The sequence below is a fragment of the Mustela erminea genome, chromosome 18, assembly GCF_009829155.1.
Source record: "Mustela erminea isolate mMusErm1 chromosome 18, mMusErm1.Pri, whole genome shotgun sequence".
NCBI lineage: Eukaryota > Metazoa > Chordata > Mammalia > Carnivora > Mustelidae > Mustela > Mustela erminea.
Genome location: NC_045631.1, coordinates 9813003 through 9827672, shown reverse-complemented (window position 1 = coordinate 9827672; position 14670 = coordinate 9813003). Strand labels below are relative to the sequence as shown.

General features: G+C 45.3%; 1 protein-coding gene across 5 annotated transcripts in view; it reads left to right on the top strand.

The window, feature by feature from the left end:
- SPECC1 (sperm antigen with calponin homology and coiled-coil domains 1) overlaps positions 1-14670 on the top strand; it is a 285593-nt gene that overhangs the window by 97947 nt on the left and 172976 nt on the right. The window lies entirely within an intron of this gene.

Below are 14670 nucleotides of genomic sequence, written 5' to 3'. Positions count from 1 at the left end.
TTACTGATTTACTTGAAAAAAGATGGCAGTAAATATGGACAGTTGAAGCATTATTATAATAGTAAAATACTGGGAACAGGTGTGTATCAGTACAGAACTGATTACATAAGTGATTTTCATGCAATGGAATAGTATGCAGCCATGAAAATTGACACAGTAGGTTTGTATGTACAAATAGGGAAAGATCAAAGTACGTTATAAAGTGGGGGAAAGAACATGGTGCTTATGGTATGATGATTTGTATGCTTTGATTTTTTTAAAAGCATACATTAACTTAATATTTGAAATCATAACTTTCTTTGTGGAGGGATTAAAAGTGGTTATCTTTGAGGAGTTGCCAGAATTGGGTGGGGGAAAGAGACTTCATACTAGATCTTTCTATACTGTTTGAAATTTTTTAAACATATACATACAATGCTTTAAAAATTAAAAACAGGATATGAGGGGCCTGGGTAGCTCAGTGGGTTGAGCTGCTGCCTTCAGCTCAGGTCATGATCTCAGAGTCCTGGGATCGAGCCCCACATCAGGCTCTCTAAACTTACAGTTTACATGGCCTATTGGGCTGCTAAGGTGCAGTTGTTATTCCTATAGTCCCCATTCGAATGCAGTACACTCCCTACTTTACTCCAATGAAATTATGTCCTTTGAATTAATACAGTTGAATTTGAAAATTACATTTTGTCACTGGAAACTTACTTTTGAATGTAGGCAGTCCTCAGCAATTTTTTAATCAGCTTTTGGACATCTGCTGCTCTTGGCATTTGTCCCGTGTCCCCAGATTGCTTCATTCATGGCAAATCCAGACCCATGCATTTGCCTGTGAGCCAGCCATGGGGCTGCATGGGAATGGTGCCTGTCAGCCAGTGATTCTGGGCTGGAGGGTCTCCCACCCCTGCAGGGCCTAGGAGTGCAAGTGGTCATTCGAATATGGGATCACATTTTTTTGTTTTTACACACATGAGAAACAGGGAAACGAAAGTGCTGGTACGGTAATAGGTGTGGGTTTTTCCATCTCAGTACCATGGAGACAAAGATGGGAATGATTTGGTGTATCAGAAATGGCAGCCGCATTGGATGCCAGACTTTACTGGACTTCCATCAGTTCTCTATACCTTGAGTCATAAAGAAAAAGAACTAAAGAAAGGCCAGACGAGTTTGACTTTGTAACTCCCATGCCCACCCAACGCTTCCACATCCAGCATCCTCTCCTGCTGGTTTTCTAGATCAATATTGTCAACCTGTCTGCGTTACAGCCCAGAGACACTCTTCCTTTTCTCCCTCTGGTGCTCTTTGTGTATATCTCATCTTACCCTATAGGAATAGATTTAGAGAAGGGAGTGGTTGCTTGTCTGTGGGCGGCTGCCCTCCCTGCTTGCCCAGTGGACAGCTCATCCCAGGGTCCCAGGAAATGTGAGCGCCCACAAAACTACGAAGGAATCCAGCCACTAGGTGGCAGCCTTGTCAAAAGTCCGCTGTGCCCTTCCGCTCTGAGCCTGGGTTTCTGAGCACCCGGGTAACTACCGGACTTGAGGAAACAGCCCTCCTTTTGGTCATTCATTAATTCAGCAGATATTTCTGGGTGCTTTCTATGTGCCCAGCACTGTTCTAGGGAAAAGGACAGAGACGCCTGTGTCCATGGAGTCACATAGACAGGACGTGGAGGAGGTGATGACGTCAGCTGGGTAGAAAGGGGTGACCCATCCAAGAACAGCAAGAGGCTGCTGTGGCTGGAGCCCCATGAGCGAGGACAGCAGTGGGAGGCTGGAGCAGAAAGGCCAAGGAGGAGAAGAGTGACATGATCTGACCTCATTCCGAAGGGAGTCCATGGCTGCTTGCTGAGCGTGGACAGATGGAGTGGGAGGCAGGACCAGAGCTGGCAAGGAGGTGGCCTGGGCTGGGCCGTGGAACTGAGAGCAGCAATTAGCTTCTAGGTGCATTTTGAAGGGTCGAATCAACAGCTCTAAAAGGCCCTGATGGGTTCTTTTTTGTCATTGTTTTAACTGATTTATTGGAGAGAGAAAGCTTGAGTGGGGAGGAGCGGCAGAGGCAGAGGGAGAAACAGACTTGGTGCTGAGCAGGAAGCCCGATGCAGGACTCCATCCCAGGATCATGACCTGAGCCGAATGAAGGCAGACGCTTAGCTGACTGAGCCACCCAGGCATCCCTGAATTTCCTTCCTTTTTTTAATGCTGAAGACTATTACGTTGTATGCATACACCATATTTTGTGTATCCAATCATCCATCAATGGACATCTGTGTCATTTTCACCTTGTGGATACTGTGAAGAGCATTACTACGAACTTGGGTATGCAGACAGCCCTCTGAGTCCCTGCTCTTGATCCTTTGGGTTTTCGCCCCCGAAAAGGGACTGCTGATTCTCCCGGTGGCTTTGAGGTAGGTGGAGGGTCAGATTGCTGTTCATAGTATCTGTGGGGCTAGTGACATGAGATCTGATGGGTGCCCAAGGGATGACCTCGAACACCAGTCCCTTCTGGAGACAGCGCTTGGCTGGAGGGAGGTTCCTGGAGCCACGCCGATGAACGTTACAAAAACTGGCTCTACATGGGAGTGTTCGTTCAGACCATTCTATACATTGCACACGTGGGAAGGAAAAGAATGGTGTTATTTTAAACTGATACCAGTGTTTTCTCAAAGTTAAGGAAAGGGAACGTTCCATGCCAGCTGCACCTTGGTCAAGCTCTGTTGTTGCTCATGGACTCTCATACATCTCAGAGGACATTCCAGCATCAAAGCAGGCTCGCATCCAAAAAGGCATCCGTGTCCTCGCCCGCCCACGTGCCTATCCGTTCCCGGTTACCTGCATCAGACACAGCATACCTGCGGCTCCAGCCTAAGACGCTTGTTCTCTTTGATGTGGGAAGGCACTAACGCCACTAACTCAGAAGGTGGACCGTCTTATTGCCAAGTTACATGCGAAGAAACGGGCTCATGTGGGTTTGGCCGTGTTCCCAAACTCACATCCAGTCCAGATTCTTTCCTCTGTGACGTCGTCATTTGCCGGGGGGTGGGGCAGCTGTCTGCATACCCATGTTCATTGTAATGCTTTTCATAGTATCCACGAGGTGAAAATGACACAGAGGTCCATTGATGGATGAATGAAAAAACAAAATATGGTGTATGCATACAATGTAATAGTCTTCGGCATTAAAAAAGGAAGGAAATTCAGGGATAACTGGGTGGCTCAGTCGGGTAAGCATCTGCCTTATTTTCTTCCCCTGTTAATGGAAGAATTAACGTGTTCGTTAAAATATGTTTGAAAATAATGTTTGTCTGTTAATGGAATCCCTACCAATAGCTCACATTCTTTGCACACTGTGTGCTAACCACTGTCCTAAGTACTTGATACGTATTATCTCCTTTGGTCTTTACAATAACGCTAGGACCCAGGATCATCACTATACTTGCCGCTTTATAGATAGAGATATTATGCAGACTGTGCAAGTTCATGCTTCGAAAATATTGGGACCACGACTTGCCAATGAGGAAACAGGGCCTGAGAGACTGTGGCAAGACAGCAAGACAGGTGGGCTTGCTGGCATGAGAGTAGAGGTAGAAGGATGTTGGAGGTCTCGGGCCTGAGAGGCCGGAAGGTGGGTGGGTCGGTCCCTGGCATGGAGCAGCGGGGGGGCGGGGGGCTTCGTGAGCCTGGATGTAGAGGACTTGACAGATTGGGATGGGGGTAGTCAGTGGATGACAAGGAGAGAAAAGAGGATGCTGGGTGTCACAGCATGAACCTCAGACGTGGAGGTGGTGCCTTTCACAGGGCAGAATAGAGACCGTTGCAAAGTGACAGTTGGGGGTAGCGAGGACACCCACACCAGCTCCTGGCCCACGTTTTCCGGAAATGTGAGAAAAGGAACAGACCGACTGGAAGCTGTAGGAGTCATTCAGCCTCAGAAGTGATGGGACATTCAGAAAGGAGGCTCAGGGTAGGGGGTGTGCTGATTTCAGCTGAGTTCTTGAGGGCCCTGAGGACAAAGGAGGGGCACCGCATCTACTTGGGGATGAGAGCCTGCAGAAAATCACAGACTGCCAGGAATGAGGTTTTCGGTTTCATTCTTTTTTCCTATTTCTTTCTTTCTTTTGCTTTTTTTTTTTTTTGTAATATTACATGGATCATTTATTGGTGAATACATTTTGTGGATAAAAAAAGTTAACATTTTAGATTCAGCATTTTCATTTATCTTTTTCTACATTTAATTCATTTTTTTATTTGGTAAGAACACTTCACATGAGATGGACCACCTTCCCAAATCGTTAAGCATGCACAATGTTGTAGGGCAGATCTCTGGAACCCTGCACCCACTGAACAGCAACTCCCAGCCCCCCTCTGCCCATCCCACCCCCTGCCACCATTCTACTCTGCTTCCATGTAGAGAAGACTTTGGCTCTCTTCCATAACCCACGTAAGTAGATTCATACGGCATGTGTCCTTCTGTGACCGGCTCACTTCACTTAGTGTGTCTTCAGGGTTCATCCATGTTGTACCCTATGTAAAATGTCCTGCCTTTTAAAGGCTGAGTCACATTCTACTGGACTTAAGCACCACATTCGCTTTATCCCCCCATCATCGAGGAGCCAGGAATGTGTTTTCACTTCTGGCAGTGCCTGGGGTAACCCCGCGGTGGAGGAGGTTTTGAACTTGGTATTCACGTCAATGAAGTCCTGGATTCTTATCTTAGCTTGATGATACCCTGTGGTGGTTCCGTGGCACTGTACGTCCTGGGAGTGTGTGGTCAGTCAGGACTTGGGTGTGGGGCAAAGGTTTTTCTCTGACTTTGCACAGAGATGCAAAGGTGGCGAGCTGGCTTGGGCTTTGCCCCCTCCATTCTGAGTCCTCCTTTTCTGTGATTCTCAGAGGGGGGACCTCTCCCTGCATCTCCCCCCAGTAATACTGACATTTTTATACTCTTTCCATTCAGAAATGTGGCTCTCTCCATTTTTCTGAGTTCTCCTTTTTGTCTTTCTGTAAAGTCTGGTCTTCTTCTCTTCTTTATCCTCCTCTCGCTGTTGAGTTTATGTCAGGTTTTATACTTTCATTACTATGTGGATGAGATTCTGTAGTCGTCTTTTTTTTTTTTAAGTAAGCTGTAGGCATAAGGGGGGACTTGAACCCATGATCCCCAAATCAGGAGGCACATGCTATACCGACTGTGCCAACCAGGTGCCCCCCCCCAGTCATTTTTTAAAATATGGAATGCTTCATAAATTTGTATGTTATCTTCCATACTAACCTCTGTGTCATTCCCATTTTAGATTGTGTGCTGCTGACGTGAACACTCGTATTTTTTTTAAAGATTTATTCATTTATTTGAGAGAGAGAGAGAGACGTGCAGGGGAGTGGGGGGAGGAGCAGAAGGAGAGGGAGAGAAAGAATCCTCAAGCAGACTCCCCACTGAGTGTGGAGCCTGATGTGAGGCTCGATCTCACGACCCTGAGATCATGACCTGAGCCAAACCCAGGGGTCAGACGCTTAGCTGACCGAGCCACCCAGGAACCCCTCATTGTATTTTTTTTTTAAGATTTTATTTATTTATTTGACAGATCAGAAGTAGGCAGAGAGGCTGGCAGAGAGAGGAGGAAGCAGGCTCCCCGCTGAGCAGAGAGCCCGATGTGGGGCTCGATCCCAGGACCCCCGGGATCATGACCTGAGCCAAAAGCAGAGGCTTTAACCCACTGAGCCACCCAAGCGCCCCAGCTTCAGATAACAATGCTTTTTGTCTCCTCCATGCCAGTAATTGTACCTTTTTTGTTAAGTTTTTAATTTTAATTCCAGTGTAGTTAACATACAGCATTATATAGTTTCAGGTGTACAATATAGTAAGTCAGCGACTCTGTGCTCATCACGATAACTGTCCTCTTACTGTCTCCTCTTACCCCCATCCCCCATCCTCCCCACTCCCCCCACCTCTGGTGACCGCCAGTCCATTCATTAGAGCTAAGAGTCTGTTTCTTGGTTTGCCTCTCTCTCATTTTTTCTCCCTTTATTTGTTTCACTTCTTAAATTTTCCACATATGACTGAAATCGTATGGCATTTGTTTTTCTCTGACTTATTTCACTTAGCCTTATACCCTCTAGCTCCATCCCTGTCATTGCAAATGGCAAGATTTCCTTCTTTCTTATGGCTGAGGAATATTCCATTGTATATATATATACCGCATCTGTTTTTGTTTTTTTTTTTAAGATTTTATTTATTTATTTGACAGAGAGAAATCACAAGTAGACGGAGAGGCAGGCAGAGAGAGAGGAAGGGAAGCAGGCTCCCTGCTGAGCAGAGAGCCCGATGCGGGACTCGATCCCAGGACCCTGAGATCATGACCCGAGCCGAAGGCAGCGGCTTAACCCACTGAGCCACCCAGGCGCCCCACCGCATCTGTTTTTTTTAAGATTTTAAAAAATTATTTATTTATGTATTTGTCATAGAGAGAGCAAGGGCAGGCAGAGTGGCAGGCAGAGACAGAAAGAGAAGCAGGCTCCCTGCTGGACAAGAAGCCTGATTCAGGACTCGATCCCAGGACCCTGGGATCATGACCTGAGCTGAAGGCAGCGGCTTAACTGACTGAGCCACCCAGGCACCCCTATACCACATCTTCATTATACATTCATTTGTCAGGGGACACATGGGCTACTTCCACAGTGGGCTATTGTAGATAATGCTGCTCTAAACATAGATAATGGTACCTATAGCCTTTTGGATAATAAATACCCAGTATGATACCTAGATCTTCAGGTAGCTCTATTTTTAACTTTTTGAGGAACTTCTCTACTGTTTTCCACAGTGGCTGCACCAGTTCGCATCCCCACCAGCCGTGCAGAGGGTTCCTTTTTCTCCAGACCCTTGCCAACACCTGTGGTTTCTTGTGTTGTCGATTTCATCCACTCTGACTGGTGATATCTCACCACAGTTTTGGTTTGCATTTCCCTGATGATGACTGATGTCCAGAGGTTACATCTTTTATTTCTGTTTTCTGCTGTATTGTGCAGGCAACCCAAGTTGTATTAAATGCTAGCGATGTCCTTGTTCTCATTTTACTGTGACTGCCTTTGCCATTAAATAGTACACAGAAAGTTTGCTGGAGATGATGTGTGTACGTTCAGTTTTTGCCGCCTTGTTTTGCTCAGAGTTGTTAATAGGATTGGTGGCAGGTTGATTAAATACCCTCCCAGTGGCCTGTTACACTTTGATTGTTGCTTTTCTTTTCACTCTGGACTCTCCCCTCAGGAGAATCACATATGTCTGTTTGGTCTTCTGGGTATGTCTTCCACATTATATATTTTCTTTGATTCTTTAGGTGACTTTTCATTCATCTTCTGATTTCTTTTTTCCCCCAAGATTTATTTATTTATTTGAGAGTGAGAGAGCATGCACAAGCAGGAAGGGCAGAGGGAGAGAGAATTTCAAGGACACTGCACTGTGGAGCCTGAAGCAGGGGCTGGATCCCAGGACCCTGATACCATGACCTGAGTTGAAACCAGGAGTTGGAGACTTAACTGACTGAACCACCCAAGTGGCCCCGATCTTCTGATTTCTAACCGTTTACCACCTAGTATGTTTATTGTGTGTTTCTTTACTTCACATATTGTGTTTTTAATCGTTAGCCTAATTTCTCTGATCTCAAATTGCTTCTCCTTCATGACTCCTTGCTCTACCTCTGAAGCTACAAAAGCTCCTTGAATTTGGGGATGCAAGTTAGAGATTTTCTAAAATTTCCTGTTTCTTCCAATAACTTTGTTTTACAGGTTCATGTTTACCTGGGTTTCTCCGGTGGTTCCCCTTTTATGAACTTCCAAAACTTTCCATATACACCCAGTGATTTTTTTTCTAGGTGCATTCTGTACAGAAGGAAGTCTGTGTTTGTCCAGAATTGGAAACAAAAAGGGATTCCTTGTAGAGGATACCACTGAAGTGTAAGGTCATATCTTTTATGCCCAGTTAAGGGAAGAAGGAAGAACGTTTTTGCATGGGTCAGGGTGAGAGTGGGGCGGGTACTAGAGCCTGAAGTAAGTTTTGCCATTTTGGGGGGGGTTTTTGTTTTGGTGTTGTGTTGTTGTTTTCATCTCTGCCAGAAGGTGGCGCTAGTTTCACCCACTTGCTTGCTCACAGCGTGTGCTGTTAGCTGGTCCTGGCTTTGTTGCTCTTGTTAGTGTCTCCGGGGCCCCCACTTTATTTCCCGTGCACAGCTTTGCGAGTAGAATTCCGTCAAGGAGAAAGGAATACCAGAGTGCTTTCTGGAGGTCCACCTTGCTGGACCCGCTTGCACTTTTCAATCAACGAATATTGTATAATGCAGCCTGATATGAAATCCACTCATACTATAACTTACCTATATGCATTACTGAAAAAAGATCAGTATCACGCCCTACCTATAAGGTACAGGAAAAATAAAAGGAAAAGAACTTCTAACCAAATGCCATGTTGTTTTCAATCTGTAAATGCTGGAGGCGGGGTGTATATAAACAGGTCTGAATAAAGGGGGTTCAAACACCCACGCAGTGCTGACACCAATGACTATAATGCTGGCAACGCAGGGTAAACCGAGCCATGCAAAGTGCTGTCTTCTTCCATCAGTGTGCTGGTTAGTTGCATTCGTAGAAAATTCTAGAAAATTCAGTGTACGGTCACATTGTGTAAAGACTGTTTTTATGTTGCTAAGTAAAACAGAGTAAGCTTCTGGGCTCAGATCATTATAAACAGTTTTTTCATCTCCAAGAGGCTGGCCTGCCCTAAGAAAGGAGAATGGGCAGGGCAGGCACACCCTGACATTAGCAAGGCCTGGGTCAAGAACACAAATGCATTCCCACTGTTTATTCCTACTGTTCTGATCAGTAATGAAATATCCTAGTAAAGAATACAAAAAGTCCAGGATTTCAGATGACCCATTAGTTTGTAGGTTTGTTGAAAATAATTTTCTTGCTCATTTTCATTGTTTTTATCAGGAATGATTGAATTTTATGTGGCAAAGTTTGTTCTTTTATTTTTTTTTCCCTCGGCTTTTTTTTCCTGTGTTCCACGTTAGTATGTTCTAATTTTTATCACTTTGTGGTTTACAGTCCTCCTCAAAAACTAAAAAAAAGTAATGATATTCAAAGTGTATAGTTTTTATGTAAGTTTTCACCAAGATGTAAATTAAAGTCAATATAAAAGTGGAAAATGAATTTCATGTTTTGAAAATAAACTTTTAATTTTGCAATAATTGAAGATTCATCTGCAGTTTTAAGAAATAATAGAGAAAGATTCCCCTGTACCATTTAACCAGATTCGCCCAGTGATAACATCTTGCAAGACAACAGTAAAATATCACAACCAGGATACTGACACCAGTACAGTCCAGTTATAGGCTATTTCCATCACCACAAGGATCCCTCCCATGTAGCCACATTCAGTTCCCTGAATGTGTCCACATCCCCCCCTTTTTTTAAATTTTATGCATTTATTTGAGAGAGTGAGAGAGAGCATGAGAGGGGAGAGGGTCAGAGGGAGAAGCAGACTCTCTGCTGAGTGGGGAGTCAGATGCAGGACTCGAACCTGGGACTCAATCCAGGGACTCCGGGATCATGACCTGAGCTGAAGGCAGTCGCTTAACCAATTGAGCCACAGGCACCCCTCCTCCCATCCCCTTCTTAACCTAGGCAACAACTAATCTATTCTGTTTCTACAACTTTGTTATTTCAAGAACATTACAGCCTGTAAGCCTTGGGGACTGGCTATTTACATGCAGAATAATACTCTGGACATTAATCAGGGTTGTTGTGTGCGTCGAACATTTGTTCCTTTTTAATTTTTTCATGGTATTTCATGGTATGGATATGCCGCAGTTTAATGATCCGTGGCCCCGCTGAGCAGGGAGCCCGATGCGGGACTTGATGCCAGGACCCTGGAATCATGACCTGAGGTGAAGACAGGTGCTTAACCGCCTGAGCTCCCAGGTGCCCCTCATTATAGTTTTAATTTGCATTTCCCTGATGGCAATGATATTGAACATCTTTTCATGTGCTTATCGTACTAGAAAAATCTTCAGTGAAATATTTTGTTCATGTCACTCACTCTTTTCCCAGTTGGAGTGCTAGATTTTTTTTCCTCCTGAGTCCTGTGAGTTCATTATTATAAATGAACTAGTTCTTTGTTGTGTATGTGGTTTGCAAATATTTTCTCCCGATCTCCACTTGGTCTTTTTATCCTCATAACAGGGTCTTTCACAGACCAAAACTCTTTCATTTTGATGAAGTTCAATTGACCTTTTTTTTTTTAAGATTTAAAAAAATGTTTTTTTAAGATTTTATTTATTTATTTGACAGAGAGAGATCACAAGTAGGCAGAGAGGCAGGCAGAGAGAGAGGAACGGAAGCAGGCTCCCTGCCGAGCAGAGAGCCCGATGTGTGGCTCGATCCCAGGACCCTGAGATCATGACCTGAGCCAAAATCAAATCAAGAGTCAGACACTTGGGGCGCCTGGGTGGCTCAGTGGGTTAAAGCCTCTGCCTTCGGATCAGATCATGATCCCAGGGTCCTGGGATCGAGCCCCGCATGGGGCTCTCTGCTCCGTGGAGAGCCTGCTTCCTCCTCTCTCTTCCTGCCTGCCTCTCTGCCTACTTGTGATCTGTCTGTCAAATAAATAAATAGAATCTTTAAAAAAAAAAAAAAAAGTCAGACACTTAACTGACAGAGCCACCCAGGCACACTGCCCACAAAAAGCTGGTTCTTAAAACGATCGATAAAGTTGACAAACCTCCAGCAAGACCCACAAGGAAGAAAAGAGGAAATACAAATGACCTGATGGAACTATATGCCTTGCATATATCACTATATGCCTTGCAGACTCGAGAAGGATCGAAAGGAATGCTACGCATCACGGCACACGTGATTTTGACAACTTAGAAGAAATGGACTGACTGGTTAAAAGCTGCCGCTCCCCACATGCAGATGACACGATTGTCCCACAAAGTGTCCTGCGGGAGGCTGCGAGCTTGGCACTAAGTTTCTTAGCAGCCAGAAGCAAGAGGGAAACCTGATTCATGGGGACAAAAATGAAAAGAAGCCAAATATTAATGCAACACACAACCCTTTGTGGGGTTGAAACGTCTAAGAAAAAACAGTCTCCTTTAGGAATCCGAAGGGACCAAGGGGTTCAATATTATAAAATCAACAAAGTCATGATGTAAAGCAAATAGAGTATGGCTGGACACCCCACTACCACTCAGTGGGTTAATATTCTTTATTATGCTTAAAACGATTCATAAATTTACACTCTCTCTGTAGGATTTAATCCAAACCACCACGTTCCCATTAAGTTTTAGCTCACTTAAACCAAGTGGTGCCCGCACCAGGAGAGAACACTGTTAGAGTTCAGTTCAGTAAGCTCCAGGAGCAGGGATGGCATGTCATCAGTGCTGGATGTTGGTGTTCATAACCAATCAGTGTCTGTTAACTGAAAAGTGGGCGATGCACCGAGTAAGATGGCAGGGTCATCATGAAAATTCAGGCACTGTATGGATATAGGGCTGAAGGTGCAGGGTGAGGATATTTACCACTGTGACTGTCCTTTTTGCTCAAACACTGGGACTAAAGCCCTTTTATGGGGGTCAGCCGCCTCTTCTGAATGTCTGCGTTAATTTATTCTTCAAAGAGAGTGACCATGGGCGTTGTTCCTTTAGCTCGAGCTGGTTCACGGTTGGAACGGGGTGGCCTGCTACCAATTCCCCAGGCCTCATTATGGAAGAGCAGAAAAGGGAAGGAAAGAGAGGGGGTCCCACGGTGGGACAAGTTTTATGTTCCAGAAGAAAGTTCCGCTTTTCTGGGTCTGTGTAATCATCACGTTGGATGGAAGGGAAACTGGAGGTCTTTCCACTGAATTCATGGAACATTAAAGTTCCAGTCCTTGAACTTGGCCGTGACCTTCTGAAATGTTCAAGTGGCTCAGTGGAAAACATGATCAGCTCTGTTCTCTTATGCTGCTTTTCCTGGCTGCCAACACACAGTAGACTTTCAGCCTTGTGTTCTTTCTCCCCGAAAGTGTGTTTGGATGCCTGAACTTGCTGGTGAATTGTCCTTGTTTGCATATTGATTTCCATATCAGAAATTAGTTTTGTACTGTGGCAAGACTTTTTCCCAAGCCGATTACAGTACAAATAGACTAGAGTGTGCTCTGTTGGTAGCTCCCCGCAACAGAACATTGCCCCGATTTTCTAAATGCTGTTGGATGGGATATTTATCCTTATTTGATCCATCCCCAAAGACAGCCCAGTTGTGGTGGTTTTATGCTGGAGGAATTAGTTTTGGAACATTAAGCCAAGAGATTCATAATCGGTTAAATCAACATATCTTTGACAGTCTTTGTGCAGGGAATTACATTAGGAGCAGCGTGTGAAGTTGATGCCAGAGAAGCAGAAAACAAGGCTTGTGCACAGTCAGTGGGGTGGCAGCAAGACCCTAAGAGGAGACACGGGGGGGACTTTCCTGCCACACCACACCTTTGTGACCGTAAGCAGAGTAATCTGCCATCACCACCACTCCCGCCCTAAGCAGTATTCAAGTCTGTGGATTTTGAAGTGAAAGCAAGTGGAGGGGCGCCTGGCTGGCTCCATCGAAAGAGCTTGCAATGCTTGATCTTGGGGTCGTGAGTTCAAGCCCCACGTTGGGTGCAGAGATTACCTGGAAAATTTTAAAAATAATAATAAAGAAACAAAGCAAATGGAGAGTCCTAGAGCAGTATGGCTGATTCTCCGTGAGTTTTCCTAGTTAGTCTGTACAGACTCCAGGAGATTTCTGGGCGTCCTCTTAAGGCCCTTACAAGCCATCCCTCTACACATCTGTTCTACCAAACTAGTGTTTCATCAGGTGAAATATTCTTTAACTTATTTATTTATTTATATTTTTATTTATTTGTGTTTTTGAGCACGTGATACAGTTCTTGCAATTCAAACTGGGGAAAGCACAGTGAGGAGTTTTGCCCCTCACCCCTTTGCCCAGCCACCCCGCTACTGGGATGCGGTGGCCTCCTACAGTCTGGTCCCCTTCCAGGGGTACCCACTGTGTACGGAAGCGAATGTCCGTCCTCCCCCGCCGCACCCCCCTGTCTGTCCACAAATGGTGGCACACACGGACCCAGCATTCTGCACCGTGTTTCCTCTCTGAGCAGGTGTATTTCGAAGATTATTCCATCCCGGAGAGCTGCCCCTCTCCGGGTTGGCATCTCCCTGCCACTGTTTTGTCATTTCTCAGTTGGATACTGACGGCCGCTCCGGATCTCATTCCCAAGTTATCTCAGCATTTGGGGTTGTACTATTCCCCCGGGGCCAGGACACTTAAACTCCTTGGATTTTCTTAGACTTCCATTTCCTCGCACTAAGGTTTGCCCTCCCTTTTGCAGGGCAGAGACCATTTGGGGGTGTATGTGCATGAGAGGACAGAATTTCAGGCAGAGCAGCAGGAACAGCCTGGTGGCTTCTGTCTTCACCATTTGCAACCAACCTCCACTCCTTTTTAGGGTCAGCTTTCTAGGCCATTTATATATATATATATATTTATATATATATATACGCTTCTGCCAACTTCATTCATCCAAGGTTACATGTCCCATTTTTCAGGTTGGACATGCCCTCAGGTTTGCTGGGGCATGTCATGAATAACTGTTCTTTCTTTCTTTCGTTTTAAAGATTTTATTTATTTGAGAAAGAGAGAGAGAGCATGAGGAGGGGAGCTGCAGTGGAGCTGCAGAGAGAGAGGGAGAAGCAGGCGTCGGGCTGAGCAGGGAGCAGGATGCACGCCTCGATCCCAGGACCCTGGGACCATGACCTGAGCCAAAGGCAGACACTTAACTGACTGAGCCCCCAGGGCATCCAATAACTACTTTGACGCTAGTAGTTTTGGGACCCCCCCCCTTCTACTGCAGCTGGCGTCTGTGAGTCACGGGGGCTCAGAAGCCCGCCTTGGAGAGGCATCACGTGTGACTGTGGACAAGCTGCTTAGCCTCCCGGAGTCTGTTTTCTTGCCTGCATCACGAACAACCATCTCAGGAAGTAAAACGGTATCTACGAGGAACCCAGAGCAGAACCGGAAATGTAGATGTTTTTATAAAATGGGATTTTCTCTTCGAACCATCTTCCATAACAGAATTGCCTACTTAGGAATTACGGGAATTAAAATTTTTAAATCTGCCTTTCACTCAGGCTTCTTGCCCAGAGTCCTTCGGATTCCCTTTCCTGAGATGACAGGTTTATTTGTTGTTGTTTTTTTCCCCTTCTAAAGGTACTGTCACTTGCCCGCTGTCATCCAGTTCCTTATTTTGGGTAGAATGAAACTTCTCCTCTTTGGTTCCAAGTGGTAAAATTCAGGCCAGGTTTTTTACTTAATATATGGAAGAATGTTCTAACAGCAAAGAAGTGTGTTGCCCCAGGAAATCGAGATTTCCCTGTTACTGTTGCCGAGGTATTCATTCTAGACCAGCCACTCTCTCCTGGAACTATTGCAGGATGATGGGATTAGGATCTCATTAAAGTCCTTTTCAGCCCTGAATGGGGTTTCTATTAGGGTCAAAGACCTTCACTTAGATCTATTTCCTCTCGTCTCCCTCCACACTATTCCGGGCCCTAGGATTATGAGTTAGACAAGGTGCTTGATGACTCCCAAGCCTGCACCTGTGCCCCGACGC